General features: G+C 40.6%; 1 protein-coding gene across 7 annotated transcripts in view; it reads left to right on the forward strand.

Annotated features, from left to right (window-relative positions):
• Positions 1-2,892, forward strand: part of LOC114873994 (unconventional myosin-IXAa-like) — a 58,576-nt gene extending 55,684 nt beyond the window's left edge. For 6 of the 7 annotated variants that reach the window (XR_003789024.2, XR_003789025.2, XR_006829352.1 and 3 more), the window contains one exon: positions 2,684-2,892. The gene's annotated coding sequence lies outside the window, so the exon portion shown is untranslated. Of the gene's footprint in view, positions 1-417; positions 510-2,683 lie in introns of those variants that run through there. The other variant, XR_006829351.1, reaches the window with a different exon arrangement.
• The last annotated feature ends 8,121 nt before the right edge of the window (positions 2,893-11,013 follow it).

The following is an 11,013-nucleotide window of genomic DNA, read 5'->3' on the forward strand; positions in this document are numbered from 1 at the left end:
TACCGCCTCTTATTCGGATTCCATTGATCTGTCGATGGAAGCGTTATTCGGGCCAGAGGGCTTCTTGAAAGAGGCAACAACGGTTCACCTGTTATTCCGCGGAATATTTTCCGCGGTTAATTAATATCTTGCGAAAGTTCCATTAAAAATTGTATCGTACGACTTATAAACCCTTCTTCGGGTTACGGGGATAGCCTGTTATCTCATTACGTAAATGTTGCTCAGAATGATTGACCCATTCAAGGGCCGAAGCATCTAGAATTCTGCCAGGTAATTATAAAGAACCATCTGATCTATAACGTTTAATACAGAGGGTTTTGAAGTTGTAAAACTAGCAACTGTAGACTGCGAACTCTAACACGTTGAAAATTACTTTTAGACTTCTAAGATCAGACACGAACGATTTTGAACTTGTAGAACACGGAAGCGCACGATATCGAACTGGTAGAACACGAAGAGAAGCTTGTTTGACAGAGCGAAGTTGAAGATGACCTCGTACCCTGACGATTTGAGCTTTAGATCAATGATTAGATTATATCTAACAGGGAATATTCCGCGACAGCTTCTCAACATAGGATAATTGAAATCTATTTTACAAAGGTAGGCACTTTTTTGATGCAATTAACATTAAGTGCAAAGTTGTGTAGTTTTATCATTGATTATACAGTGAAAATTTTATCGTTCCATCTGCTGCTTCATTGTATTTAGAATTTTCTTTTATTTTGCAATTAACAAAAGGAATGAAAATAATTAACAAAAAGAGGAGAGGTATTTTTTTAAATAATAATAACTGAAAATAACAAACTGAAGCGTGGGTGGCATTTTTATGATATTCGAACCTTTTTCTCCATTATTTTTTATTATTTAACTAAATGAAAATCGCGATGCGCGATGGTGACAGCCTCCGCGGTAATCCACGTGTTAACCGCACAGTTCTATTACGGAGAAACAAACTACAAAATGAAATTCCATATAGAATATTAAAATCCCCCCCCCCCCCCCCCCCAACTGGTTGACTGATTTCGTCTGAAAGCAATGCTTCGTTCTCATCGAATCGAAAGCAGCAATAGAATGAAAGAAGCAATCGTGTTATCTCGTGGCATAAAATTCGGTGAGACGAGGGTTAAGTTCTCATTTCCTTTAAGAGCATTTTCGCGGGTTCGGCAGAGTAAATCCAGCCGCGAGGAGATAATGAAGAAATCGTGGTCGTAATTATCGTGGCAGGTAATCGAGGTGGAATTTACGATGCTCGTCGGCGTCAAAAATCGTCGATAATGTTAAGTCGAGGATGAGACACGCCAACCGCGATTAAATAACCCACCGCGGCTCTATAATGAACGTTCCCCGTCGAGTTGCTCGTCGAGTTCTTCGTTTCAGTCGACCATGCCGGTATTTATGAACGATGCCTCCACTTTCGTCGTTGAAACGATCCAACGTTATAACGAGTTTCCAAAATGGTCGCTTCAGCTTTCGGGAAGCAAAAGGGGACACGGAACCGAAGGCTATTCGAGGGAAAAGTTTCGGCGAAAGGCTTTCACGTGCACACGGTGTTCCTGTTGGCGACGTAGGAATTTCTGGCCCGAATATACCGCCTCTCTTTCTCTTTCTCTCTTTGAGAAACACCCTTTATACTCGTTCTCCATTTTCAACGAAAGTCGCTCGCGACTAAACTGACTGGAAGATGGTTGCGTCAAAGAGAATAAGCGTTGATTTTACGCCCGGTCGCTTCGCCGACACGCTCAACGACCCTGCGTCTCTCCTCTTGATGGCGAATAATTTCAAATGTTTACGGGAGACCCCCGGGGTATCGAGGCACCGATACGTTCTCCAGCAACACGTATCCGACCATGTGCGTGACCGACGATGACGGCGAACCCTGGTAATGGACACTGTGCCAGTAAATATTGCTTTACAATACACTTGGGTCGCGCCTCGCACCACCTGCCGATTGCTGCCAACGAATCGACCCCGGGGATTCGCACTTTTTTATTGAGAAATTGTGTTTCGGTTCACGCGTGGACGTGTGTACACGATCGATGACAGAATTACAGTTTATTTAACGGGATCAATCAGTCGAATCGTTCGGAAATGAACTATTCTTTTAAGACTCGCGATAAACGTTTGAAAATTATTGTCATTGAAAAATGAAATTCCACTATATATAAATTTGGAAAATTCCGCTACATGGAGTTGATTGCATAGTACAGTTGGTTTCACCCTGATGTTTGTGTAAAACGCGATAAGAAGGATCAAAAGAATCAGTGTATAGGTCGGTTCAAGTATTGATCTGCCTTCGGTCAACGCACATCTATTAAATTCGATTCAAGGAGCCATTGTTGCCGTGATACTTTGATCCGCATTGGAAACATACATCATACATGAACGTGAAGAATGCTTATTCCCCTTCTTAAGTAAAATACGAGGTTCAATGTTACTAACTTCCCCAAGAAGAATTTCCAAAACCATTAATAACTAATAATTTATTGTATCCTTTGTAATGAAACCCTCAATAATATTTTATATTTCACGTCATCGAATGAAATTCAATATGCTTACTTTGCAATAAACTTCCAGATTTCTTACCCATTTTTGTTCCAACGTATCTGTTGCTCTTTCCCTGTCAGCCTATCTACCCAAAAATTTTAGCAAGAAAAGAGTTTCTACTTATTCTCCCCTTCGAAAGATGTTTCAGGTTGATCCAGGCAGTTTCAAAGAAAAGTGGCTGATCGATGAATTCGAGTCTACGGCTACGTCGTGCGGCGGACCTCGTCTTTTCCAGCTCTGGAGAAAACTTAAGGCAAGACGACATCGGCTAAAATTTACGACCCTGTGAATCGCGCAACCGAGAAGACTTATCCGCTCTCTAATCCCCTCCAGCCCCTTCGAATGGATGGCTAAAGGTAGAGTGAAACTTTTATGATTTTCTATGGATTCTGATTAAATTTCGTCGAGCATTCGACTTGAATTTTATACCTGGGAAAGATAGCAAACAATGGGGGCTATCGTGGAATTCATTTTCATATTATCATTGATTCGATACCGTAGACTTTTTAATTCTTTTCGATCCTCTTATGTTCTCGAAGATTATAGGAATGCATCTATTGCATCTTTCCATCAGAATTACAACAAAACGATCGTAATAAATCAATGCGAACTATCGATGCGAAACATTCCAGAAATGTTTGCCAGAGTTGTGTACTTTTTTTTTTCTTTTTTTTTTTTTTATGTTCCGCGATCGTTGCAACTTCGATGAAATTTATTATCTTGCAGGTTGTAGCGGGCGAAAGTTTTACCAGTTTTTCACTTATGCAAATACGTAGCAGGTGTTCAAAGATTCTTTTACTGCCTGCATACCGGGCATATCTCACATTTCATGAATTTTCCTCTAAATTCGTGTTTGCGTTGTGTAGCAAGCTTTTTATACTCTCTGCCAAACGAAGCCGCAATTCTAACGTTTGCTTCATTCGGCTACGTTGCTTTTTAACGTAATCCTTTTTGTCTGGAGAAACGTGCAATTACGATCGCGATCCAAGCGACCAACGTTGCTTGCAAACATTTCGCTTACTCTTTTTTAAGGAATCGATTTTTCCTCGAAATAAAATTCAAATGATCGACAATTTTCTAGTGGGAAGTAACGCGTATTATGTGCTCTAACAAGGAGGAATGGAGGAGCAAGTAGAATTTCAGAGTTTAGTTTAGTCGCAATTATTTACTCGTTCATCATGGATCATCAAAAGCAGGTTAAATGGTTCCAGAGCGGAAAAGTGTTCGCTGAAACGGAAACGGAGTCACAGCGAGTAGGAGTGAAATATTTTCAAAGGCACGGTTGCCGTTAGGTGTTGCAGTGAAAATGTCGTGAACTCGCATCAGGGCAAACAGTAATTGTTCTCGCGCTAAAAGAGGGCACACCGGCAACGAAGCCTTTTACCAAGCACTTGCATCGCATTTGCATCGCAGACGAAGATGTTACTGAATCTTAGCTGAATATCGTTAGAAACGACACGATTGCCGGCACGATAAAGCACGGCCCTGTTATCGATCCACCAGCGATCCTTCTGGGTTAAAAATATCTACTGCCCCTTTCGACTCTAACAATTGAGCAATAATGCATATCCTATGTTCCTGCTAATGTTTATTCTTTCCTCCTTGTCGAATTATGTGATAAAATCTTGATCATCGATCTCTGATAATGACTAGCAACACCTCATAACGCCATTAGCAAGTCGATTACTAATGCCCACTAATGACCCTCTACAGTAATCAGCATGTTAATCAATCAAAGATTACGACCATTGCCCTTTATAAGGCGAACGTTGCTACTAATTAATCCATCCTCGTATACCATTCGGTTGATATCCTTGCTTTTAAATAATTTAGAGATCTCGTATCATTCGGCGTCCCTAACTCTGTTTGGATTATAAAGTTCCATAAAAGCAAGAAGACGTTAAACCATCAGCTCGAGGCTGGAAGAATGAAAAATCTGAACGATGACGGATGAAATATTAAATTGTATGCAACTATTATCTCCATCGGGCGAGATTATACCGAGTTTCCCCGCCTATTCGCCGCAACTAAAAGACTAAAAGCGTTAAGTAGATTATCTTCACGCGAGAAAAGGTTCGAATGGATAACCGACAAAAGAGAAGAAAACGTGTAACTTCTATAAAAAAGAGAAATAGAGAGAAAGAGGAGGAAAAAATGGTGTTCAGGTAAAAAACGATGCTGTCCATATTGATCGTTTCGGCACGTGTTCTCGTTGCTTGTGCATTATCGAGAATTCAATTTTCTTCGCCGTTTCGAGCTTCTTAAAACGATCGAAACCGTCTTGGAATTTTCATCCATTTAACGCGATCCTCGTGGAAACAGCAACGAACGTAAACGAGATGGACAATGGAAACGTCTGTGACCTATATACACTTTGCTTGAGTAATGAGAAGGATACGCGGTGGAGCACTTTCATCGAGGCAAACTGTTCATCTTCGACATTATACCGATAACGAATCAACAATGATGCTGTTCTTCGTTTCGTGCTGTAATTGCTCAGTCGAGTACAGTAGTCGCTCGATAATTCACCGTTTCTAGGGTTCTAAAGGTGTTCGAAATAGCTATCGATGTACGTTTCACAAAAAAACATTCAACAATTTTTATAGGTTTTTTCGATACGTTTCGCGTTAAACGGCTGGTAAATCCGTGTACGGATTTTCGCGATCGAACACGATCTCGATCGATCTCGTTGCTTTTAACGAAACACTTGTTTTTTCGTGCCTTTCCCTTTGATTCGACCGCTTCACGCGCGTAAATATTTTTTGTTTTCTTTTCTTTTTTTTTCAAACATTTATCACGACGGAACGCAAAAGAATATTTTTCAATATTTACGATGCCCTGACGTACGAGCGCAAACTCGACGCTCGAAAACGCAATTCGCTGCGAACCTCGCGTGCAAAGGATTATAATATCGTCCGTGAAACATTTTACGTCGAAAAACCCGTTTTTCTGATGAAGATTCCCTGGTTTTTGGTTTTTTTCTTTTTTTTAAGCCGAGTCAAATTCTACCAATCGATGCCCTTGTTGGAAAAACTAACTGCATAATTAACATCAAACTTTTCCATAAAGTTCCGTGTATAAGTTCTTTAAAATCTTCGTTCCAATATTATTATAAAATCTGTTGCGAAAATGTTTTACAAGAAGAAGTTACAAAGCTGAAAATATTGCGCGAAGCTTCTTTTAAATTAAAAGTTTATTGGGTAACTTCCTGGATTGCAGACTTCTTTCTTTTTGAACATCATCATCGAAATAACCGTTGGGTAAACATTTCTAATTTTAACTTGGATTAATCTCCATTCAGGAATAAAGCTCTTTCGCCATGGTTTCTCTGTAATTTCTGAAAGCTTCAACTTGAAACGTAAACAATCGCCAATCCCTGCCGATGCCTTTCCCGAAAGTTCGAGTAAACATTTCACGACCAGCCAGATGCATTCGCTGTCGAATCGAACTTGACGAGAGAAAAATATTTCAGTTGAAATTTCGCGTGGAATTCAATCGCGACGATAAGGAGAGAAAATTTGCAAAAACATATATTGAATTTGTATATAGATTTAATCGGCTGTAATATAATTTTATAGGTAATCTCTACAGGTGATTATAGTCGCGAGCGTAAAGTATAAATGAGTCTACTTACGTAGGCCACGATCTTTTTTCTCATTTCCATACGTCGGTTTCTTCAGGTTCTCGCCACTTAGCGGCATTCCCGATGAAAGAATTGTTAAGCGAGGCTTGCTTCAAGAATACACGGGTTCGAGAAAGCGACGCAGCGTGAACTTCGCGTGATTACCGGCAATAATAATTTCCTCCTGCACCGGTGCTCCCTTCTCGTCGCTTCCGGTTTTCCCCTCTTAGTTGCCCAGATGATACCGATAGCCTGATTACTTCCGAATAATACGGAGACAACGACCTAATTAGCGAGTTTACTGCCTTTTCTTTTCCCTCGATTCTTTCGTTGCCATTCTTAAGTGGTTAACGCGTTCAACGCCACGGTGAAAATGTTCGTGTACACTCGGACACGCTATAATTACAATCGTTTTGAAACCTGATACTATGTTTTTCTCAATAGAGATCACTTCTTCGGTGATTATCTTGAAAACCTGAGACTTGTAATATTCGAGATACGATATAAGAATTACGTATCAACTAACGATTCTTGTGTATCTGGTAATAAACCTTACAAACGCACGTACCTAAAACAGGCGTGTACGAAAATGAGACGAGGAAAATTCCATTTTCCCAGGCTGAGTAGAAGCAGCCCGAAATCATATCAGGTAGCAGGTACTGTCGAAGTTGTTGCACGTCCTGTGAATTTGGCACACCGCTCTACACGGGGGCTTGCAGAACTCGAGCAAATTGATTTTCAACCAAAAACGTCCTCATCGAGTATTAGAGTCTTCTAAGACCACTCGAAAATCACGCAGAAACGTGTTCGTGAAAATAATGATACCGTTCGAACGCGATTTTAAATTAAACTTTATATCGTATAAAAATGAAAACATTCTACGACGAGCCGAATGAAATACCCTTACCATTATCAGATTTTCAAAAATATTTTCTTCCTTGCTTATGAAGAAAATTTATCACAATTTTATCACTTTTCGCAACAGCCAGCATAAAGTTATACGATAAGCTGTACAATACCCCCGCGAAATTTAACCAATATTCCTTACGATGTATCGCAAGCTGTAGCCGAAGAAAAAGTATTATTAATCATCGGTGAACGTTTCGTGGAACGCCTCAGGTAACTAACAATACGCATTTTCACGTTGGATTCAAGGAACGTTATTAATCGGTGCAGGTGGGCAAGACGGAGGCGCGACGGTGTTCTGCGTTAAGTTCAAAATAGAATATTTAGTGTGTCAAAGGAAGTAGGCTGAACCTGCTGGAAATATATTCCAATTTCGTCGGTACTGTTCCCTGTAATACGAGTAGTTAGCGCGGAAAGCTAATCCGCCGTGCACTCTCGAGAATTTACTTCGGTTTCTGGTTTCTCCGTGCTAACCATTTATCCTGCTTTAAGGGTGGCTGCGGTTTAAGGGAAAGTGGATTACCGGAAGTCCCCGTACAACCGTGCCCCCCGGTCCGCTTCAATCTCGGCTAAATTCGATCACGTGGCCATTGGTGAAACGATAAGGGTCGATTCGCTCAGTACACCCGCAGCCTCAACCAGACTCTTATCTTTCCTCGCTGAAAAAGCCTCACGAACGAATCGTCTATCTTGACGAAGTTGTCGCCCTATCTGACGGGAAACTGTGCTAAAGAGACCTCTCGTTTCGCTTATAAAACGAAAAACCCGGTGACCTAACCCCGGCTAGGTAGACGTCAAACGAAAGCAACCAGATTTTCAACAACTTTCCTCCGGACACACGGTTTACGTGTCACACCCTCCGAACACATAAATTTCCATCCGTTTAACCCGTTTATACCAGTCGTTAGAAAGTATAACACGCGTTCGTGAGTCGGTACCCGATAGTCTAGAATCTAGAATTATGTGGCCTTGCTCTGTCGCTGAAATTTTAAGTTTCTTTTCTGTCGAACGAAAAATTACAGAGGCTGTTTAACGTCAAACGTATACAGTTATAGGATACAAAGAAAACTGTAAATATATCTTTAGCTAAACCATTTATCCATTCCCTGCATAATATCCGACACGCCGTTCATCCATAGAGACAAACTTCTTCGACTTTACGCCGAATCTCTTCGAGTCTGATTTGTATTCCAACCTAGTTTACGTGTATTCCGATACGCGTATATTATACACCCGACGGTATTGTTGTTAAACTAGTTACCGCTCTAACGAGGTTTCGTACTCGGTGAAAAGGGACATTTAAACTTTGGAAAATTCGCTTCAAAGAGTAGAATACGGAAATTTCGTCGAAAAATGCAATACCTGAATATGATTTTCGTAGCGAGGAACAAGTGAAATAGGTGTTTAAATGTTCTCGTTGGATTCATTTTAACAGCGAGGGTTAAAAGTACAGCGTTGAAGTGCTTTCCACTATTAGTAGGAGAGCGATTAGCGATCAGAACGTGAGAACGGAACATCTGATTGCTCGGACGTCGAGCTTACCGTCGAAATGGTCTAATCCTACGTATATCTTGCCAGCCGCTACATCTACCAGCTCTTGCAACGTTATCCTGCCGATAAATCCCGATATAAGGCATTAAAAAGACGCGTTTCAAAGCGATTTTCCTCTAAATATTGAACCAGACGGAAATCAATGCAACGTTTGCGCACGCTTTGGTTTATTACGTTTCGTGTAAAAACGATCGTGATTAGCTCGTGTTACATCCGTTGTTTAAAATGCAAACATTGATTTCGATTGTTACGAGTGTATCTCCCGAGAGAATGTGGAAGCTGAATACCATTCATACTACTGTTAATTCAATTTCCTTCTCTTCCTGTATGATATTTTCACGCGAATACCTGTTGGCTATGTTCCATTGTTATTCGATACGTTTGAGGGATGCATTTGTACCGTTTAACGTGTAATAATCAAATTAATCAAACGGTAAACTGTATCGATGTATTTAACGTACAGAGTGTTCTGTATGAAGCGTTTAAACATCGATGCAGGAAGAATGCAATGGAAATTGTAAAATGGCAATTACACATAAAAACACCAGTGATGAATGATATTTGGTTTTCAATAAAGTTTTATGGAGAAAATTGATACAACGAAGGGGTTAATGCGATACGACTAAAGAAAACGCGTAACTTAATTACTCAACACCACGTAAGCCCAATTAACGCAACCACGAGGGTAAACAGTAGGGCAAAATATCGTGTGTACAGAGAGTTAAAGCAAATTAGAGAATATAATACAGTGCAGAACAATCTAATTCGATTCAATCCCCGGCATAAGTCGTGGTGCATACAAAATCATCGTCACCCTGTTACGTTTCCACCACGTACGTACACTGTGTACATAATGCCGCGCACGTTTTCCGTATCGTGGCGAACAGTTTAGCAATAATAACTTTCGCGTCAAAGTAACGGTACAACTGCAATAATTCCCTTGTTCAAACTTGCATGCCCGCCACGGGGCGAGCTTACGCTCGAAACGTCCTCGTCAAACGAGAGTTATGCGACACCGAAGAGACCACGGGGTGGTGAGAGCTAGCAAGAGCGAGGCAGATAGATATTATAGCGTAATGACAGATCGATATGCGTCTCAACTAAATCCAATCTGTTTCAGCATCGCTCTCCTCCGGTGCTTCAATTTCGATTCTGTCTAAACGTTAGCCGTGCTTGCACTGGCACGTGTAAAGCAGCCTGATACTCACAGCGACGCGGAACATCCGCACGTTCCATTCTCTGTGTACCGAGTTGTTTGCGTTCGCACGTATAAACAGGACGAAACGCGTGTACAGGGTGGCTCAAAAGTCGCGTTCAAGTTAGACGCGGTAAAGGGAAGAATTTGTGAAATTGAAAGCGGTCGATTAGGAAACCGGTACCTTGGGATCATTCGATTACCGGTGTCTCGCGTTAAGTTCTCAGAGGCCCTATTGATAGAACAAGTGATAGTAGCCTTAGATTACATTAGTAAATCTAGATTACATTGATGTAATACAGGGGTGGGCAATTGTTTTGGCTCGGGGACCACTTTGTGGAAGCGGAGGTTAGCGAAGGGCCGCACCTTTTAAAATGATTGCATTCATTAGTTAACTTTGCTTCATTAATTAACCAGATACACTGCGCATGCGCATTAAAAAAGAAATTTCGGTTCAAGGCGGATTTTTCTGACTCTCTTAGCGGGCCGCGCCGAGTCTACGATGAAAAAAAGATATGGCGATTGCATTACCCGAGAAAGTGGAGAGAAAAGGAATAGAGAAGGATAAGAACGTTTCATTCTTAGCTTTACTGCTGGACTTTTTAAGATCTAACCGGTTAATTTAAAGGAAATGGATAGTTAATCAAAGATTTGCGAGGAAGTATTTCCACAAAGGAGTCGAACTTGCCGGAAAGAAGTTCTTAAAACTTCCTGGATATCCTATATGCAATGTGTCTTTGAGAATATTTGATTTACAAGCACCGAATGTAACTACTATTTACAAGTGTACTGAGAACACTCTAGTCTGCAAATATTTTACGAGACACTTTATAATACCACGAATAAGCGTGAACTCTTGACGCTGTCAAAGTCAAACTCTCTTTTTATTTAATCAATATTCGCGGTCCGTAAGTACCACCGGATCAAGCGCTAGCTTCAATCGGAATTTTAAGAGGCCTTTCACAATCTCGTAGCAATACGAATTGAATAATAATATTAAGGAAAATGAAATTTGCGATTTTCACGGGGTGCATGTTTTTTTGAGACACCCTCTATATTTCCATTCAGGATGTTGCACGCGCAGGGGATGAATTGGTACTCTTTGATTTTCAAGCTATCAAGCTCTCTTTTATATTTTATCATTCAACTTTACGTTTCTATATTGCGCTATTTTTTAATTTAAAAGATTAATATC

Source organism: Osmia bicornis, chromosome 4, assembly GCF_907164935.1.
Source record: "Osmia bicornis bicornis chromosome 4, iOsmBic2.1, whole genome shotgun sequence".
NCBI lineage: Eukaryota > Metazoa > Arthropoda > Insecta > Hymenoptera > Megachilidae > Osmia > Osmia bicornis.